General features: G+C 36.5%; 1 long non-coding RNA gene across 4 annotated transcripts in view; it reads left to right on the plus strand.

Annotated features, from left to right (window-relative positions):
* LOC308056425 overlaps window positions 1-20,700 on the plus strand; it is a 43,160-nt gene extending 22,460 nt beyond the window's left edge. For 2 of the 4 annotated variants that reach the window (XR_013924826.1, XR_013924828.1), the window contains 3 exons: window positions 1-6,210; window positions 6,679-6,761; window positions 11,898-20,700. The exon at window positions 1-6,210 is cut by the window's left edge. This is a non-coding gene — a long non-coding RNA (uncharacterized lncRNA). Of the gene's footprint in view, window positions 6,211-6,678; window positions 6,762-7,678; window positions 10,556-11,897 lie in introns of those variants that run through there. The other 2 variants (XR_013924827.1, XR_013924829.1) reach the window with 2 other exon arrangements.
* Window positions 20,701-22,318: the final 1,618 nt, after the last annotated feature.

A 22,318-nucleotide genomic window follows, 5' to 3' on the forward strand; every position in this document is an offset into this window, starting at 1 on the left:
GCAAAAAAGGTAAAGTTAGTACTAATGTCCATTACATCTACAGTTAGAAATGCTGTATAGACAATCTTAAGCTCCAAACATTTACATCGGCGTCTCAATGAAAAGAATTTTTTTGGCCTTTTCAGCAACTTTACTCATATAAATTAATTGGAAATGTCTCTTCATGACCCTTTAACCTCTTCTTTCCACATGGGAAACTGTGAGAACAATCTTCCTCCACAGAATTTAATCAAGTTAAAAACTTTAAGAGAAAGATCAGTCCTTTGCTAAGTGTTAAATACAGAAAATTCAGAAAAATACAGGATTAACAAATAGGTTCAGTAAAATGAGTCTGATATTCTGAACACTTGGAAGATAAAAAGGTCATACTGGGTAGGACCCTACAAACCCCTTACCTTGCTTTCCTTAAAATACCTTCTCCTCCATCCCAGTTACTGGATGAGAATGGTGTTCACAGTCTGGGATTCCAAATCTATTCTTTTACTACTGACAGCTTCAATACATTTTATGCCCTTCCATAACTATATTGTCTAAAATTATATGCCTTTGAAACTAACCCCTTACAACAGCATTCAAACATCGACATAAAGAGTAAAATACTATCTTTATATTATTTAACTTCTAGGGTAAAAATATGTACCTTTTCCCACCACCTCCACCCAGAAACCTGATTTAATGAAAAAGGGCTTTTTACAGGGCAGCAGAGCAGTTTCCCCCATATGATCTGTTAAAGAATGCAGGAAGTCCTGAATTTCAGGCAATTCATTGCTATAGGAGCTTTCAAGTGATCTTTGCAAAAGGTGTACCTTGCCCATGCAAAGGGAGATTTCTGTAGCAGTACTTTCTCTTTTTCACTAGTGGATAAAAGAGAGTCTTTCACCTGCAAAAATTTTGTCATTGAGGTTTGTGTTATTAAACCTCCTTGGTGTTATAATAACAAACAAACCAATCACTCTGTTTTTATTTTAACAATTTCCTTGAAAATATATGTATATTTTACAAAAGCATGTGGACTAACAACAAATCCAGCAAACATTTTCTGACATTCGAGTTTTATTTAATGTCCTTATGCCACATAAAAATGGAAATATGTAAAGGGAGAGACAGCAAAACTTGTTTCACAGTTTCATTTGGTTACATGAGCTTGTTATACTTTTTGAATCCCTTATTTTTTCATTATTTTTTTCTGGAAAGGACTCAGTAACCTAAGACATCTGTACCTTTAGTGTTGAAGGGCTATTTCAATCCAGAATGTCTAGAATGAATCTCCTTCTCTGCAGACATTCAAAACCTGTCTGCACATGACTGTGCAACCTCATCTAGGAGAACCTGCTTTAGCAGTGGTCTAGATTAGATGATCTCCAGAAGTTCCTTCTAACCCTGACCTTCTATGATTCTATGATTTTATTCCTGGATTGGGATCCCACTGGAAGTTTTTGTATATGGATTTCATTAAAAGTAATTATAACATAGGATGTGTAATTTCAAAACTCATGTATACCTCATAAAGATTGCAAGGTCTGAAGTCTTCATTTCCAAAAATTAATTGGTTAGATAGTTAATTGCTTTTAAAAAGCAGTATTCAAATACTAATTCTACTTGTATACAAAACAATAAAATAAACAACATTCAGAAAGCAAACAATTCTAGATTAATTTAAAATATGGAATTAATGTAAAAATAAGAATCTTCACTGGAAATTTATCGGGCATAAATGAGCATTTGTGAAATTCTTTATTAGTTAACATGAAAGTTAGCTAGTGTAGTTTCTCTACCTAAAAGTCTGCAATTAAAAAAAAAAAAGCTAATCAAGCACAACACAAATAACTATATTATATATTTCTGTTGATCAATATATGTACCATACAGTTTAAAAAATCTAATTTATCATGATCTTTTGAAAACTCAAATTCTGACACTTTTCCCCCCTCAACAGTTTTCTTCCTTTCCAATTAGTATTTGCTTTTTAACAGTTCAGAGGTACCTGGTAACATCTTATGGCCACTGGGAGAAATAAATTATTAATGTATATCACAACTGAATATCTTTGGGAGTTGCCCCATTCCATCAGTATTGGCATAATACACTAGAAATGCTTTTGTTTTTTTCTTTGCTGCTATTGGAGAATTAATTTACTAAAGAAATGAATTGTTCTTCCTGAATTCCACATGAAGACTTGGGTTACAAAGTTCCATCAGATCTGCATTTCAGAAGGAAAATGCTAATACCTTTTCTAGCAGACTGAGCAATTCATAGTGTTTGCGGTTACTTTGTGCTTCACTCAATAGACTCAACGTTTTTGTAATTCTGTTCAAATACTGGCCTGTGATTCCCCGATAGAAATGCCTTCATATAAGGGGTCAGAAGAAGAGGAAACTCAATGAAAAAGAGAAGTTTCACCACTTTGTGTAGCCTATTTGGATATCATTTTGCTAAACTCAGGCAAGTCCACTGCTGGGGAGGTTTCAATGCAGGGTTACAAATTTTATATTGTTGCCAAGTCCAGAAACCTCTTAGCAGTACAGTTCCTTTCAAAATCACTGTACTGAGAGTCCTTTGGCAATTAGAATATCTTGCAGCAAATTGCTTAAATTTAAATTGAGGGATCTATCTCCCAGCTTTCTTTTCCTATTTGGACAGGCATAGAAAAGCCTTTGCTTTGTGGGATATGGATACTGGGCATTTAGCGAAAGGAAAAGGTTGAAAGAAGTACAGCTTTTTAAGTGTAGAAGGCTCACAATTATTTCCATTTACGTTCCAATGTGAGCAAGAAGGTTCTTGCACCAAATCCATCACTGCAATATCACTGCAGCTTTCAAGTTTACAATTGGATAAGATTACTATCATTTGTCAAGTGAATTTTTTCTGCATTATTCCCTCTGTGACAGAAAGTGGCATGAATAGCAGGAATTTGAAATGTGTTACTGTTTTAAGAAGCAGGGTCAGAAAGGGAAGTTTGAGTTTTATATAAAAGTGGAGAGATTTGTTGTCATACCCAATTCCTGCAGAAGTACTAGACCATCTGAAAACAATACCAAGCCCTTGTAGGCTTGGCAGATGAGATTCATACTAGAGTTAACTGAGCATCAGATATTGCTAGATTGCAGTAAATGATAAGCTATATTTATGCTGTAACTGTATTTTCCTACACAAGAATAAGAAGGAATTGTAGGAAATTGAAAAATGAGGAAATTGAGTTGTAAGAAAATGAGAAAAGATTGTACAAACATTGCATGCCATCAAAGTATGTGTGTCCAAAGCAGCCAGCCATAGTAGAATACATTATGCAAAGGCATTGCAAGCTTCATTGTGTTATTTCTCAGCCCAAGCAGATGTAAAAAGTATTGTAAAGCTCAATAGGAAATGCATTTTCAAAAGACTACTGATTCAAATTTGCTAACACAAGCATTTCACTTTGCTTGTATTTGTAAGTACAGGTTTTCATCTGAAATAACTTTGGATTAAGTTTTAGAATAAACTTATTTTCTTATATGACATATATATTTGCAAGAATGTTATATGAACTGAAAGGAATTGTTAGATTTTAGCTACCCCCACAACATCAGATTTCCCTGCGACACAATTACTTGAAAGCATCACACCTGGATTTGCCTTTTTTACATGGTTACCATATGGGAGACAGTCAAATTTATAGATGCTTTCCTGATCTTCATGGCACTTGGTAGACTATGCACAAGCTACTGTAAAATAATCTTTTACCCTATAGTGAAAGCTGGTGTCAGCAGTTCTGTTACTTTAGCACAGTGTATGTATGTTCCCTAAGATTAAGTCCTGTCTTACGCAGATAGAGAGCTTCCTTCCCTTGTGAACTAAGAACCAACAAGATCCTCACTGTCATCTGTTCCAGACACAGGATACATTTTTTGATCCTCACGTCTAATATAAATCCATAGCAACACATTCTGGATGTCTCCACAAAGACAGAAAATAAATAAATACATAAATAAAGAAGTAAAATCAGTCTCCACTGTTCATTTTTCTCTTTTTGGAAAAAAAAAGCAAAAACAAAAACAAAAACAAACAAACAAACAACCCAAGAGAACAAATAAATACAGAACAGATGTTAACCACACTGCTGTAAGAAGGCACTCAGATGTTTCAGCAATTATAGACAGAGCTCAACCTGGATGGAATAAGGCAGATATTCAGCAGAAATGTGGGGCTCCCATGTGGTGTGTCTATAGATATATATATACACACACATATATGTATATACACACACACACACCTGTGGAATAGCCAGAAAAGTAAGGCAAAGCTGTTTTGAAAAGCACATCTTAATTGTTAAAATTATTTTAATACTACCTTAATTTCCCAGAGCTTTTGTATACCTACTTTCCTGCATCCTCAGACTCATAATTATCTGTTTACTCATGATGTAGAAACCTCACTAAAACTTCTCACAGAGCCAGACAGTCTTACCAAGCAGTATATCTATGTGATAGGTTGCAAGAATGTACCAGGTACTAACTTAGGCCAGTTGGGAAAAGGCAGCCTTTTCTTTATTGAAGCTAGTAGATCATCAATTTATTCATCTTATCCGTAGTGTCCTTTCTTGCCTTTAGGTCTCAGGAAAATGTAAATCAAAAGCTTTTTGAGTTATAGTTCCTGATGATTCACAAGGTAATCTTGCAAACACAGCAGGGAAATACACGATTTGCAAATTGCTTAAATGACATCTTTGCTATTACCTTAAAATATTGTTGCAGTAAATCTCATTTTATGATATTTCAGCTTGGTTCTGTTTTAAAACTTTACCTTTCTCAGGATAAATACTTCTTATTTGCATACTTTAATTTTTTAAAAAAAACTTTATACTTACTGAAGGACTGAGTGTTTTATTTCAAAATGACCTAATGTTCATTGCTTTATGCCAGCATCTATGTGTATTTTAAACCATTTCTAAATCCATAATTAATGCAATTTCTTATACAGAATTATAGCAGGATTTGCCTGCAAATTAACATTTCCAAATTGCTAAAGATTTCAGGCTCAGAATAACTTTGGATTAAGCATAACGTTTGCCAATGTATCTATAGAGCCTTACATTTCCAAGCAATTCTTTAAAGCAAATACAATTTTATTAACTATTTCACTCTTTGAAGTTACATTGTGAAGTATCTTTTGGGTTTTAAGAGAAAATACTGAAGAGATGCTATTAATAGTCTCCGTGTTTAATTTTGCTCTGCAGAAATGCAGTCTAACTCCATGAAGAGATTGTTACATGATACTTCTTTCCAGGTATGTTTTGTATTTATGGAGATCAACACCTGACAGTTCTGAACATCAGAAAATCTAGGAAGCAATTTTAGTCTCAATTTTCTATACTAAATGTGCAATAACTGGAAAGAATTGAAGTTGTAAAAGGCTAGAACTGACCTTGTGCACCTCTGGATCTACTTAAATTATAGTAATTTTTAAAAACTGTGCTTTCTGAGACAGCTGCTTTCAAGTAATTTGGTTTTTTTGTTGGTAGTATTGTTTTTAAATTCATGTCTAAAAAAACATTAGAAATGCAGTGACAAACAGTGATAGTTCTTGTAAGATAAGAATGTGCTTCCAATCTACAAGGACTGGATAGATGTATTTCAAATAATAGTTTTTTTAGTATTTTTATGGATTTTAAGGATTTATGTATTTTGCATATGTAGAGTATATATATAGATATAAAAAATATGCCTTATGCATTTCCAATTCTTTTTTTCTGCTTTTCATTATAATTTACATAAGAATCATACCTCAAACTCCTTCATAATAATTCTGAATAATTAATATTAATTATTAGTATTTGGCATTTAACACTTTATCATATTGTTATCATTTGTCATTAAACATACATATGTAATTTTATTAATTATTTATGCTTGGATCTATTAAAAATAGTTGGAAGTAATTGTAACTTCAGGTGACATGATTTCTGTTTTCTAATGAGCCTTCTTGTTACCTTGTGACAAGATTTTTTTTCAGCATTTCCCTGTTACAGCTCTGAACAGCAAAAGGTAACTAAATCAGAAGACATGCTATATCCAATGAACTCAATGAGAAAAGAAAAAGAAAACCCTAAAAACCTATTCTGGTTCTTGCCTACCTACTTTCATATGTGACTGGCTGGTTCTGTGAAAATGCATCAGCACTATGTGGTACCTATCTAAGCCAGGGAATCACATGATTACCTGTGCGAGCCCAAAGGTAAGAACTTAACTTGCAGAGTAGGCTTGCTGTTCAGCAATTGCCTGCATGTCTGGAGGCACCATTTTATGCCATCCTTTGTGCAATAGCTTTCAAATAAACACTTGAATGAAATAATTGAATTAAATTTTTTTAATATAACAGATTACTATAACAATTTATGTTCAATGTAATTTAATTATTAAATATTCCTAGATAATTAATAAAATCAATATGTTGTATTAGTATTATCATATTAATATAATTCTATACTTTATTATTTTATTCCTATATAAAATAATACTTCTTTGTAAATAAAAAAATGCAATATGGAAAATAAAATTATTATTAAAAAACCAAACAAACAAAACCAAGCCCCAACAAAATCAAGATCATCAAAAGACCAGGAATACTCTATTAAATATGACATTACAGAATAAACAACTAGTTCATGATATTTTGATTTTGATTCCCTCCAATATTTTCCAGCTCTCCCTACAGAGAAACACCAGAAGGTGTATCACTTGCAGAAAATAGCATGTGGAGTATGCTGGGCATTCTTTTTTTAACAGGTATGATTAAGAGAACTTTTAATATGAAATATATAATGTCAGGAGATGAAAAATTATTTTCTATGATAAGAATAATCATTACAATATTTCTTCCAGAACAAAAAGCTGTACTTCAGTCTTTCAGTTGTAGCGTTGTTGGGTTTTTTTGGTTTTGATGTGTCTTTTTCACCTAAGCCTCAGCCCTCACTGGACAGGTGCTACATAATGCATTCTAACAAGAAAATACAGTGTACAATTGCTTCTTGGTAGCATTTAACATAGTTCTAGTAGTCAATGAGAAGCAAGGATTACATGCTAGTTTAAGAGGGATAAATATTACTTCTACTTCACAAATTGGAGAATTCTCCCATTTCCAAACAGAAGCACTTAACTGCAGAGAACTACAAGTGCAAAAATAATTGTTCACAGACATCTTGTGGACGATGTCTTACACTTCAGAACTTCAAGTGATCTCCCAGTAACTAGGAGCTTAGCAGACAAACCAACAGACTGCTCCAAAGTGGTTAGTGGAAATGATTTGTCATGCAACAATGTGTTAGCTGCAGGCATCTCAAAATACCTGGCACTCAGTCAAAAGCACTTTGAACTCCAACTTCTATTATCACTTTTGCAAGCAGAAACTTTAGGGAGTGATAGCTTAGAACAAGAAAAATCTGAGTTTCTATGCACAAATGTCACTTCTAATGAAATGTTTCAGGCATGAGACTTGTTTTGGAGAATTCATTTCTATGAATAATATTCAAGCCTATAGAACAAACGACTATAGCAGAGGCAGTGACATATCCTGGGTAATTCTTACAATAATAAGAAATGCATTGAAGCAATTATATCATCAAAACAAAGTTCTCAGAGTGTTATTTGCATGTATTTATGAAAGTTGATGAACATGGGTCTAGTCACTTGTCATTTCTTCTCAGCATGCCCATTACAAATGTGGATTATGTGAAAGAAAAGACAAAAGCCAATGGGCTGCAAGCAAAGGGAATTTTTATTTTTTATGGACACTGGCCTGGAGCTGGATGAATACCAAAAATGTATCCATTGTTTTTTATTTTGAAATTAATTTCCTTTGGTTCTGTCCTCTTACTGTGGAAATGAATGTGATTGAGATTTACTCACATGCATGTGCAACAAATGTTAGGCTACAGAAAGACTGTCAAGTGTGACCAGACTGGCAAAGTATACACCAGAAACTATATAACAGTTGCTATATTTTTCTGAGGGTTTCCTTGAAATTTTGCCAAACCTGTGGTTTAGGAGGATTCAAGTGGGAAAATCTTTCGGAAAGAAATATTCACTTTTTGCTTAAAATCTACACTAGTTATCATTTCATATAAATCTTCTAGGAATATTAATGCAGGCAAGTATTTTGTGATCTAGCAAAGGTTAAATTGTAAACACCATAGCTGGGAAGGGAAGTCAGTATTTTTGACAATAGAAATGGAAGTTTTTCTTTTTTGTAAGGATCCCGTAATAGATGAAGCCACACAGGCTCTTCCTTTCCTTTCTCTCTTCCCTGCTTAAAAAAAAAAAAACAAATATGAAAAAAAAAAAAAAACAAAAAAGAAAGAAACAAAACAGTGCAAGCCTGCACTGTTTGCAGAAAACACAAGAAAGGGAGAAGATGAGAAGGAATTCCACTACCATCAGAAACATCCAAATATTCAACCATTTTCATGGACTTTTTGCTCTGTTTGGAAACACTGGAAGCCAAACTAGAAGCACCATGAAAACAAAGGAATGGTGATTAAAAGCATGATAAAAGCAAATCTATAGGCAGCAGGAAGTGTATTCACTAAAATCTTAGATGTTCCAGAAAAAAGAAATGGAAGAAGGAATGAGAGGTATGTGCAGCTATGACATGTATCTGGTGACCCCTCGTTCATTTTGGATTGATAATAGTAGACAATCTGGAAGGGAAAGAAGCTTTCAGAAGCTGTTCAGGAATACCAGAGCTTCTATGCCATTATGTGCACAAGGTAATTCTCTGTCTCCTGTGGAGAGTACAACCAATAATCTGTAACAGAGAGGATCTCAGAAGTTTCAGAAAATATTTGGAAAAGTTCTATATTGCTGCAGGGAATGGCCTGACTACTGAGCTATAGAGCATAAGCATAGAACAGAAGATCGGTCTTAACTACTGAAGCATGCCCTCTCAGATGTATTTCAAAGTGGAGAGATCACAACAAAATAGAGATGTCTATATTTATGATTTGGATCTTTTATGGGTCCAATGTTCTAGAAGTGCATAAGATTAAATATAAAAGGGGAAGACTAGAGAAACCTATGTACCTACCTCAAAAGGTTCAGGAGGTTAACAATTAAGCAACACATACAGAGTGAAAACATGTCATGGAGACTAAGACCCCTTCCATGATCAAAGCTCCACATGATTTTGGAACTAGATCTGAGATTGCTCTTTCCAGCACATGGTCCTCCTCTAGAGTCTCAGCAGTTCTAGAAGTAGCATCAACACTAATTCCTTTTGAAGCTTTCTTCTGTGATGTTGTACAAATCCACAAACAGGCAGAGGCTACTGCCAGTCGCCTGGAGAAGCAGCCTGAGCCTCAGCTAGCATTTCACATTTCACAGCTCTGAGAAAAAGCAAAGATGACCAAGTCAAAGAATGAAATACATAAAGCAGCATTTACGTAAGATTTGTTCTCTGTCATTTTTTAGGCTTGACACTCAGATAAGGTGCACAGTTTTCACAGATGAATTTGTACTTCTCCATCTTTATCTCTCACAGATTTGAGATATATGTCATGTGCTTTATCTGATGACAGGAGCAAAACACAATAATTTTAGAAAATATATGGTGATGGCACATGTGAAGATCAAAGATGCCATCACAGAAGCATTATCTATCTATGGTATCTTGTAAATAAAAAAAATAATCTCATTGAAAAAATCAGATTACAGACAGTTAAACACAGAAAATGTAGTCATATGACAATGAAGTCTGTCATTCACTGTCTTCATGAACAAACAGTAACAAGGACACTCAGCTTTTGGATTTAAGCAGCAATAGGACAAAACTTCTCTTCTGACCACGTTCTCCTATGAAAAATTGGGGAAAAAAAACACCTTCTTACCCTTAAGTGTGAACAGGGTGGCTCAACTGACCTTAGAGACAATTCTGGATTTTCTGATTTGGGTCAATCTGTTAAAAAGCAGACCATTGCAAAAGGAAGTAGTACCCCCTCAGACACACTGGTTGCCTCAAGCAAGCAAAAGCTTACTGAGTTGAAATCGGAGGCTTTTCCATTTGTCTCTAAAAAAGCATTATTTTAAGACATGAGAACAGACAGTGGCTGTAGGGAAAGCAGAAAGATGAATTGCCTGGGTCTCTAGGAGACTCTGTAAACCTTTCGATGGGGAATGAACTAATATCAGCTCTTCATGAATCTGTAATAGACTTCCTTAATCACCAGAGCATACACAGCATTTACCACAAACATCCAGAAACCCTAGCCTTTGACAGAGATTCAACCTAACACTTTCAGCAAATGCATCACACCTGTAATGTACAGTTCTGGCAGCATCAAGGGAGAAACATACATTTTAAAAGTGAACATTAGCTCAGGTACACTGCTTAACTGCATGCCTGGCATCTGATGAACATTAGATAAGCATCAAATCTGGACAATCAGAAACCTCTAATCCAGTTGTGAAATGGTAACTAGACCTCTCATGTGAGCCAGCCCAGATTGCAAAAAAGAACACCAACTTTCACATAACATAAATAAAAAACCCAACTACTTTTGTGTTTGACTGTTACCTTAAAAAAAAAAGGGGGGTGGGGGTGGGTGAAGAAAGTAAAAAAGACCTCTTTCTATGAATGAGAAAATGATCAGTAAAGTAAATTATACCAGAAGAAGCAGGATTGGAAAACAAATGAGAAGGAAAAAAATCCTCTATTTTCATAATGCGCAACGAGTTGGAAAAAAAACCCCATCAGAAGTAGCTCTTCTAAATTACGTTTTTGGTTACTGCTTCTGAGAAAACATTTGTCGATTGTAAGATGTAAAAGGATCCTGCAGTGTAATTTAAAAACTGAAGTTCTCTGACTTGCTGAAATATCTTTGTCCCAAAGAAATCCTGATTAAAGACTAATTTTGAACTAACAAAACCAGTAACTTATATAATTAGCTCCTTCTAGAGGAACTTTCCTATGTAACTCCAAAATATTCATGTATATGCAGGTCCAAACCATGTGATTACATTCACTGTAACAGATGTTTCCAGCGAGACTCCCAGTGACCTGAACCTGTCTCTGTTATATTCCTTAGAGTACCTGACTTCAAGTTAATTCTGCAATGCAATTAAATATTTCAACAATTTAACAATGTAGAATCCTTTAAATAATTTTTGAAGATTAATGCTTGTCTCTTCTTATTTGAATACTGTACACATTCATTTTTACTACTGAATACCTGTATCTTTTTATCTTCCTCATCTATATCAGTTTTTAAAAAACTATTAGATAAATATTAGACATATTAAAATAAGTATATTCTAGGTGCTTGAAAAATGCCAACTTATTTTCCTTTGAAGCAAATAAAATTCAAAGTTATGTGGTTCTGTGAAGTATTGCATAGTCAAAAATGGTGCCTTAGGTGTATGTACAATTTTACAGCTCTCTAGCTACACGTAAGCCAGCTTGTGCTGTGTGACAGTGTGTGTGTATATGTCTGTGTGTGTGTCTGTGACTCTGTCTGTGTGAGAGAAATGAATGGGCTGCAGAAGGAGAAAAAATCCAGGGCTTTCTCAATTTTGTTTTTTTCAGGAGGGAAATACAATTATTTAACTGAAAGTAAGAAGGCAACATGATTAAGGAAGGGGAAGGACAATAGTCAAACCATTGGGGAAAATATTTATCAACTTCTGTGGAACTATTGATTGTCAGTGCTTGAGGATTAGATTCTTTTTTCACATTTGGTGAAAAAGTTTATTATTGCTGCAATAATTAAGAGGCATCAGGACTTAAAAATGACTTAAAATGAGAATACAAAACTATCCTATTAGCCTACTTGATCAGTATTTGATCAGTGTATTTTTAGGAGCAGAAAACACATTTCCAAACTCTTGAATTTCCTGCTGACTCAGACCCATTTCTGTTCTTCTCCATTTAAGACTGTTAAAAGTCTAGAGCCAGTACACCTCAGAACCTGGACACAGCCAGAATAGCACCCAGGAAAGGGAAGTCAAACACGTGTTACCAGAAAAAAGATAACTGCGTAAGTGATGACAATGTTGTGATGAATTGCTTTTCTTTACGATGCAGTCTGGTGGTGGAGAAAGACACGCCATTTTTCTTGCATGTAGCATGACAAAACAATTAAGTAGAATTACATAGCATAAACATCTGCCAAGTTTTCCTAAGACATTAAAATGACTTAAATGTCTTTCTTGGCTTATATTTTTGTACCTTAACCCTTCAATCTATTTAGATTAAAACTTATTTTGATTAAAACATGCTTAAAACTTCAGTCAGCTCTATTCTATAGTCTAGATATATCTGAGTTATATATCAAATTGGGTGCTATCTGATAATTAAAAATATGACTGCATGTAGAAATTTCAGTGCGAAATGTTACTGACGATGCTGTCATCTGCCTTCAGTGCCACATCTACAATGAACTGAAATTAAACAAAATGCACATTATATCAGACCTTATTAAACAAAAAACAATTGTTAATGAAGTTCTAGCAAGTGAATGCTTTTGAAAAAAAACCAAAGACAATCCACATTAATGCTGTCAGTTTATTTGTAGCTCACCTCTCCCTTATGCAGAAGTGCTATACTTGATTTGTCCATATTCTAGGCAGTTCATTTCTGTATCTCTAATGTATGTGATTTTTCAACATGTATATCATTCTTCATTTTATTACTACTCCATTATATTATTTTCCTATCAAAAGGTAGCTAAACTCATTACATCAATTGTTGCTTAGTCATTCAAAAATCATCAGCCATTTCCTTGAACTACTGTTTATGTCGATAATCGGTACCCTATGGCCACTGCATATTAGCATTTCATTATTGTTCATCTCTATGTGCTTAAGTGTAATGAAGTGTGTAATTTCCCTTGAACCATCCACTGAGCCTTAAGGTGTGAATCAATTTCATATGGTCCACCTCTGTCACACTGCAGTTCCAAAAGCATACTTATCGCAGTCATGAACTGCTTAGGAAATAATGACAAGAGTATGGATAGGTTTGTAACCCCCTGAGATTTTTTTGTATCATTCAGTCTGATTAGATTAATGCTGAAACGCTTTACTAGACAGCACCTGTTCATACATAGTATTCTATCTACTCATAACAATCCCCATAAGTTAGCATAGAAAATAAATGTAAAAAAGTGAATGTTTTTCATTATATCCTTAAGCTAAATCTGTTGGGAAAATATTATTTCCTAGCCCCAGGTTTTCTATTTTCTATACTAATAATTACTAGTTGGCTATATACAAGGTAATTAGAAAAACATTGAACTTTTCCTCACTCCTGATAATCTTTTGTCCTTTAGTGAGAAATAGCTATTTGTAATGATATGGTCTACAATTAATGAACTGGATGATGAAGAGGCACTGGTAGAGAATCTTAATGACATGGAATCATAGAATGGTTTAGATCTTTAAGATCATGGAGTGCAACCGTTAAGCTAGCGCTGTCAAGTTCACCACTAAACCATGTCCCTAAACACGACATCTACACATCTTTTAAATACCTTCAGGGATGGTGACTCGACCACTTCCTCCTTGGGCAGCCTGTTCCAATGCTTGACCACCCTTTCAGTGAAGAAAGTTTTCTTGATATCCAATTTAAACCTCCCCTGGCACAACTTGAGGCTGTTTCCTCTTGTCCTGTTGCCTGTCAACTGGGAGAAGAGACTGACCCCATCTGCCTACAGCCTCCTGTCAGGTAGTTGTAGAGGGAACTAAGGTCCACTTAGTAAGTCTTCTTCAGGCTAAACAACCTCAGTTCCCTCAGCTGCTCCTCAGAAGACTTGTGCTCCAGACCCTTCACCAGCTTTGTTGCCCTTCTCTGGACATGCACTTCTTCATCCTTCTTGAAAGTGAGGGGCCCAAAACTGAACACAGTGTTCAAGATGCACCCTCACCAGTGCTGAGTACAAGTGAACAATCACTTCCCTAGTCCTGCTGGCCACACTGCTTCTGACACAAGCCAGGGTGCTGCTGGCCTCCTTGGCCACCTGGGCACACTGCTGGCTCACGCTCAGCCGGCTGTGGACCAGCACCCCCAGGCCCTTTCCCACCAGGCCCTTTCCAGCCGCTCTGCCCCAGCCTTGTAGCGCTGTGTGGGGCTGCTGTGACCCAAGGGCAGGACCCGGCACTGAGCCCTGTTGAACCTCATACAATTGGCCTTGGCCCATCGGTACCCTATATCCAGATCCCTCTGCAGAGCCTTCCTGCCCTCCAGCAGACTCCACCCCACCCCTCACCCCTGTTTGGTGTCACCTGCAAACTTACTGAGGGTGATCTCAATCCCCTCATCCAGATTGTCGGTAAACATACTAAACAGGACTGGCCCCAATGCTAAACCCTGGGGAACACCACTTGCAACAGGCAGCCAGCTGGATTTAACTGCATTCATGACACTCTTTGGGCTCAGCCATCCAGCCTGGTTTTTACCTGGCAAATATGAGTTATGAGCAGCCAGTGTCTTCAGGAGGATGCAGAGGGAAACAGGAAACATTGTACAGTATTTACTCTATCTTTTCCATCTGTAGGTTGATCCAAATTTTCTAAGATCCAAAACCCATGACTGCAACTTAAAATATGGAGCATAACTGTAAACACATATATTGCTCACATATATGTACAGAAGTATCCAAAGTCAATTTTACAACACTCCAAAACTACTGCAGCATGGAATTACTCCATAGAAAAAACCTGAATTACTTTCTCCGAGCAAGCTAGTCATCAATTGATATTTTCCACAAAGGACACATTCAGAGAGAGACCTGTGTCCAAACAGTACGGATGCAGAAAACCTCTGCCTGCCCACTTTCTTGAGCAGCTTTCTTTTTACTTGTTTATCTGATTGCTAGCAGGCTCTTCAGAACAGTCATGTAAGAGGCTTTTTGGGTTTTTTACTTTGTTTTATTTTTCATACAGAATCAAGCAGCATTGGAAGTTATCCCCATATGCTCAGAAATACATTGTTCCTGTTTGTTTTTTAAATTTAAAAGCTCAAAAGCAGAACACATTTTGCACAGGAGATGCAAGAGTTCTTACTCTGTGTTCTGAAGTGCAGTACAGTTGCAAAATAGGGCAGTTTCTGTTTAAGAGTAGATGAATATATAGCAATAGCATTAGTGTTTTTCACCCAGAGTTAGGGGTATTAACTTTACAGATTCTGATACTCCTATGGTTACCTCCAATCCACAGAATATTTTTTTTTTCAAGGTTGTATCAATACAATAATATTGTGTTTTACATAAGAAAGACTGTTGCCCTCTCTGCTACAGGCGTGTGGACAGTGAAGAGATGTAGAGGAAATAATTATTCTCCAGATAGAATCCTTACCGCTATCCGTCCATTATTAATAAACAAACACATAAAAATGAGTCAGAACCCCACTATTATAAAAGGGATAAAATATTTAAATATCCTACCACTTACAAAAAGATGTTGAGTTTAATTAGGTATGAAGTTGTATTTTCATATAATTAAACCAGTTTATAAAAGGAAATAAATTAATTATACAGTTTGAGAATACTTTTTATTTAGAAAGTATCCTTCTGAAGTGCATGCTTAGGGCAGGTATAGGAGAAGAACTGAATTAAATGCACCATTAAGCTAATATTGCTAGCACTTTACAGGATGCTGTTGTTTGGCCATCTCTGTGCTTTAGATTTTGAGGAATCAAGGAAGCCCAAGATTTTTGTAAGGGGAAAGCCTGATCCTGGAATATGAAATAAAATTCCTGGATAGGACCCAAATCCATTGAATTTACAGATTTCTCTTTCCCATCACCATGTGCTACCTCACCGAAAAAGGAGAGCTGTTGCTAAGCAACGCCATTCCCCTTACCCCTGGTCGGGCTTCAGGCTCAAACACAGCCTTGCTGAGCAATCCGCCCTGCCAAAGAGGGCTACCAAGGTGGAAAACTGCCACATTAAGCAACAGCAATTTCCACTCTGGATCCCTCCCTCACAGGACCCAGATTTGGGGATTTTTCCGTGTGAGGAATGGGACAATGAGGAAAGCAAGGCACGTAGATGCTTTGCATTCTCTTTGCCATTTTCTGCGCACAGTTTAAAATGAGGGGGAAGCCAGAGCCCTTACTTGCTGCAAATCACATGACTCATTGATACCACCTGGCACCAGCCTATCGAAAGATAAATGTCCTCTCCAGCGCTCATCCAAATGTGGAGGTTTCGTGTTATAGTGTGAGAGGCTACCACACAAATGGTCTTGATGATGTGTATAACCACTCCTGCAAGACTCTAACAGCTGTTTCAATGTCTGCTAAATCCTAGACATACAGAATTCCTAACAATCTGTCCATAAAAAGTCACTCATTCAGCCATTAGCAGGGGAATAAATTAATGTCATTTTTCGATGTCATATTTCAAGTGGACCACATTATGTTTCACTCTACTAAATTAAATTCCTATTGCTGGTACCATAAATTGCTTCAAAGTGTGAGATACAATACAGGTGTAAGATTATACTTCTGCATTTAGGGTTTGTTTGTTTTTTTGTTTTGGTTTAGTTTTGTTGGTTCTTTTAAGACATTGCTGAATGCTATTCATGTTAATGAATGATATTACCTCACCAAGACCTCTGCATTCATTCCTCTGATTATTTAGATAAAAAGCATTAAAGGCCCTCCTTTATATTTTGGCTATCCATACAGGTAAAGCATGACCAGCGTACCCCCATCTGTACAGAACACATGCTCTGGTGACAGATTGTAACACAACATTATAGACACTCCAGGTGTAGTAAGCTAGAATTTTGACCCAGAGGAACTGGTGTAAAAGGTAGTGCAAACAATGCTTTGTCCTAGAGGGCTGAGAGCCAGTTTATAGCATTTTGGTTTGCAAGTTCAGTAGGTCATGTACCTTGCATTTCCTAAGAAAATGGTAATAGGGAGGTAACCAGCAAAATGGACAACTGTTATAATGCAAAACCTGACCTTTACCAAATAGTGAGAAAGTTAAATGAGGATCACACTTAGGTGCAATTGCAAGAGAAAAGCTCATAGGCAGGAAAAACAGCTAAAAGCTGTACTGTGGCTAAGACAGTCTTCAACCCTTGATGCATTAGACTGAATATAGGAACCATTTAGAAGCTAGTAAAGTTCACAGGAGGACTATGAAAATAATCCATTTTTACAGGTAATTATTTTTTCAAGCAGCATTTCATTATCAACTTCCATAAAAGAAGTTACCTAGCTCCCTTGGAAGCATTGTTGTAAATGTCACATTTTGTGTATTGTCAGGAAAAAGTTGAGTGCACTTGGAAGCTTATGCATGATGTGGAGTATGTTTTGAAACTCATGCATATGTGCTTTCTACAATTAAACACAGATGTAATAATTGGCTTTTTAATCAGGTTTTGTTTTGGAAACTAATACTTCATTTAAAGAGAATAGATAATATTTAGGGAAAGCATTACTTTTTCTAATTTCATGTACCATGAAAAAGTTAATTAATAAAAATCATCTTGACAACACAAACCCACAAATCACAACAAATATTGATCAACTTTATCTCATTAAAAAGATATGAGAAGAAGAAATGAGAAAGTTAAACACACAAGATTTTTCCCAAAGGAAAGTTTATCTAACCTGTCATGTAACATTAAAAAAAGCAATAGCTTTATAAAATCCTCATGATGCATATAACTGTCTGGAAAGTTCATTCTTAGAAACTTGAGTGTGTTGGCTGTTACTATAATGTACGGTGTATGTGATTAGAACTGAGTCAATTATTCATTGTCTTTAGCTTATTTGACAAGTCATTTTTTATATTTGTTCACAAATATGGCATGACTTCATTCACGATGTAAAATTGCTTGACCAATTTGTATTAAAAAGATAACAAGTTTTGTCCTGCAACTCATTTGTCAGCTATTAAATATGAATATTTTCTATTCTGTGTGGCTGGTCTCAAAAGTTATATTGTACTTATTTTATGTTGTGACTGGATGGCTTTCCCAATATAGTTTTTCTCAGAAAAACTATTTTGCTGGGTTTGAATATTTTTGTGAAAAAAAGTGGTGATTTAACAAATACAATTAGTATTGGTCAAGGCTTTTTTCCCCATCTAAAATATAATTTCAAGGGCAAGTGTGACAACAGACTTTTACAGAAATAGTTGGTTTAAGATGCAGGAAAAAATAGCCTTTTTTCTCCTCTATTTGCATAATATTTTGTATGTGAGAAAGGATCTTAAAAAGCCTCTAAGTTGGTAGAATGACACTGAACTGACGATTATAAGACCCTTCCTAGTTAACAAATACTTTTTTCACAATGGTAGCTCGTCTAACAACTAGGTAGCAATATAAAAAGAAAATAGAGCAAGAAGCAAATTTCTACAGCAATACGTTATTCTTCTCAATAAATGTGGACCCCACCTACTCCTTCTGTCTGGCCCTCCCCATGAACAATTTATCTTGAAGAGGCTGGCTGGTTACCAGTAGTGTGTCCTTTTCAGTATGAAGTCATCTTATCTCAACGTGTACTTCAAACCATGGAATAGAAACAACAGAAAGGAATAGATAATTTTTGTAAAGGATAAATAGTACAGCGTGGTGTTAAAGTCATGTATTATTGAAACATTATTATTAGCAACTAGTTTTTTAGTTTTCCATTCCAAGGCAAAGCTGACAACAGGTAACTATCTAATAAAGTTGTTTGCCATAGTAGTGGCTGCTTCTATAGGTGCTATTATGAAGACTTAATAAATATCTTACTGTAAAAATATTTCATTTTTGAAGAGACTGGGCAAGAAGCATGAGAGTGTTGCAGCCATGAGGAACCAACTCTGTGTCATATGCCGGTCTGAGACCTGAGTGTGGTTCTGTTTGTATTCATGGGAACAGAATTAAGACTCAAAACGGAGTCAAGAGCCAAGGAACTTTATTTGCCCAGCAATAAATTCGTGAATGATAAGGGAGAGAGAGCGAGAGATAGAGAGAAAGAAAAGAAGGAAAGAAAGAAGGAAAGAGTTCACAGCAATAGTTACCACCTCGGAGCTGTGGCATTCTGACAGTCCAACTCGTTTCCAAGTCCAATGGGGGAACATTCCACCCAATGTTAGTTGGTTCTGTTTTTTTATGAGTTGTTACAAGCTGTTCTGCTTAACCACACCTTCCACCCAACAATGGTGTACGTGCCCAACACTCTTCTAGGGGCCTCCAGGCGCCTTGACCCCCCTGACCCCAAGTCCGGGCACATGTGCAGGGGTTTGGTTAAGTTTTGCAGGATCAGCCTCCCCCGTTGCTCCATGGCGTCAGTCGGTTTCTTCCTTTAACAATGTATAGATAAATCTCTGCGGTGGCAGTGGTGTTATCTTCCTGCCTTAAATCTCTTCTGTGGCAGTGGTGTTATCTTCCTGCCTTAACAACATATAGATCATTCACTGTGGTGATGGCATGAGTTTCCTGCCATAGCAATGTTGAGACAATACATCTGCTGTGGAGATGGTGGGTCTCATCGGCACAGTTTCTCACACCACCCCATGGCTCAACACTGCTAACTTATGAATTGTTTTCTGAGGTGGCATGAATGATAGAGTAGAGAAAGGAGGAAGGAATAGAGATAACACATAACCCGGAAGAAGAGGAAGAAGAAGGAAAAGGCTTACAAGGGCAATTACAAGGTGTGCATTCTCTAGGGCAAGTAATAAATATCATAATAAAAATTACTGCAATAGTTAGCAAAATAAAGATTGCATAATAAATTGGTACAAGAACATACAGGTATTCCATTATTTCCAACGAATTCGACAGCACAAAATAAAGCGATATCAGTCCACACGGTCTGCTGCCCTGCTCTGCCAAAGTCAGGGTCAGGATACTCAGTAGGAAAATAGATTTCCACGACCCCTTAGCTTAATGCTTATGTACCATCTGGGTCTAGAAACTACTGTCACAAATTTATGTAAAAAGAAAATAAACAATATCACTCAAAACGTGAAATGACACATAGTAAAAACATCAGCATAGCAAGACCACATTAGCATATATAAGGCTTGTTTGTGGGGATTGAGAGTCAGGAGCCAGGAGGTGGGCATTTTAGAATGCTAAATTTTCATGCCCCTTTAAGGCTGGGTCCAAGTTGTGGCTACACGTGCATTTTTCATTGAGCTGGCAAGCCTTAATTTTGATCAGGGTGTTAGCCTGAACCTTGACCAAGAGGGTAACAGACCAACTTGCTTGTCTCTCCACAAAAAATCCTTGCCATTTTGAGAAGATGGGAGCAGGACACTACACAGTCTGCATGGCTTTGCTGTTTGGTCTTTGCATCTTTGTGATTACGACAACCATCAGTATGTGTCTCTGTGACTGCTTTTGGTCACGCTGGTACAGAAGAGTACAATCTCCTCCTAACAATTCTTCCCGAGTAGTGAAACTCATGGAATACCAAAACAAAGTGCAGGAGATCGTTGTATAAAAAAAAGAAAAAAATGTTAATCTCCAGCAAAGTTACCAAGTGACCTGTTATTCATTTCTGTTCATCTTCTTCACCTCATGAAGAAAACACCAAGGAACAGACACAGAGTATTGTGGAGGGAACAGTAGAAGTTACCACCCTGACATTATTCAGGACTGTGCTGGACTCACAAGTGAAGAAGTCTCTGGATTTTTGCATCACATGAGACTTTGCTGGATTGTTATTCTGTTATCCAGTTTCCAGTTCTTGTTTGTTAATAAATTGTTATTTGTTGTTTGCTGGCTGTCGAGTAGTTCACTGAATTTATTTTGCATCCAACATAAGGTTTTCAAATTAAATCAGAAGGGTTGGGTAATATATATATAATAATAACCTATAAAAGAAAACTAAAATTGTTATTATAGCTATATGTTCTACTTAAGTAACAATAAGGAACAATTTAACACATTCTTTTTTAACATGCATCACTATTGTGGCTAGACTATAGGGATTTCACATGCACAGTCTTTCCAGATTTTTCCAATACATTCTGTGGGGTTTAAAAATGCATATGCGTGTGTTCAAAAGCATACACGGATCATTTGTGTGGTAAAAGGTGGCTACTGAGTGTCCAGATGAAATCCCGGACCCATTTCCTGAGCTTGCCACTCCAGTAAGTTTGCTAACAGTAACATTTATGGCGCTATGGCCAAATGATAGGGCCTTGCTTTCAATGTAATATTTCCTCACTGTTAGATTGCCGCATCACTTGCCAGGGAGGAAAGGTCTAGAGTGCATATTTCCCCCTCTGAGCATTCCGTAAGGTGGGTGTTTTCAAAATGTTTAACCTATATGGTTAATCATAAAGGGGATCAAAACCCTTTTTTTTTCCCTTCTTGTTGTTTAGGCAGAGTGCCTGGGTCACACGTCAAGAACTTATGGCTGAGGTGGAAAAATATAAAGGCATTACAACATCTTGATCTATGCTTTTCTGGTGGTTTCTTTCTTTGCTGTTTTATTTTTAACCAGTCTACATTGTTATATGAATTGTTAATAGTTAATTATTGATACTTATTCCAATATATGCGTAACATATATACCTATTAAATAAAAATTAAACTTATAATATAACAATGATACACTAAACATCCTATAAATATTAAAAGGCAAATACTGATGAAGCCACACAGACAATCAGCAGCTTCATATGGGTGTTTCTTTTTTCAGACAGGCTCCAGAGTCCTCACCTGGAAAATAAATTAAAACAGACTCGGTTCCTTTAAAGGAACCGGAAATAAATTGTTATTAGAAGGATGAAGTAATCCACCTGGTGTTGATTTTATATTCTTTTCCATGAGCATCTTTGGCTTTCCAAGCATATTTATTAACAGGTTCAGCGAGCACAACAGGAACAGCTCTAATGGCTGGTATTTCTGCTAACACAGGCTGTCCAGGAGAAAAAACTCATTCTTTGGGAGTACTGAGAGTCTGAGACTTTGGGGTCAAAGTCGGGGATTTAGGACAAAAGGCATTCAGTCGGGGACATCCATTTATTCCACAGCAATCATTAACATGGGTAACTGCATCCCAAATGAGTTCCAACCAATGTGGCTTGTGAGGTTTCAGAAATCGTTTTAAGAGTCCATTAGTTCGTTCTACTATCCCATTAGCTTGGGGATAATGTGGGTGTGGAATACCCACTTGATCCCCTCTTCCCTCGTCCACTCCTGCAGTCTGGCAGCAGTAAAATGACTGCCATTGTCTGACTGAATGGAATCAGGTTTGGGGAGGGAACTAAACCAAATTTTCAGGGCTCGCACTGTGTTTTCCCCAGTCGCTCGTGGAAATGCTTCGGCTTGAACTAGGCTAGAAATCACTTCCACGCCTACTAATACGTACTGCTTCCCTTATGACCTTCTGA

Source organism: Falco punctatus, assembly GCF_963210335.1.
Source record: "Falco punctatus genome assembly, chromosome: Z".
Classification (NCBI taxonomy): domain Eukaryota; kingdom Metazoa; phylum Chordata; class Aves; order Falconiformes; family Falconidae; genus Falco; species Falco punctatus.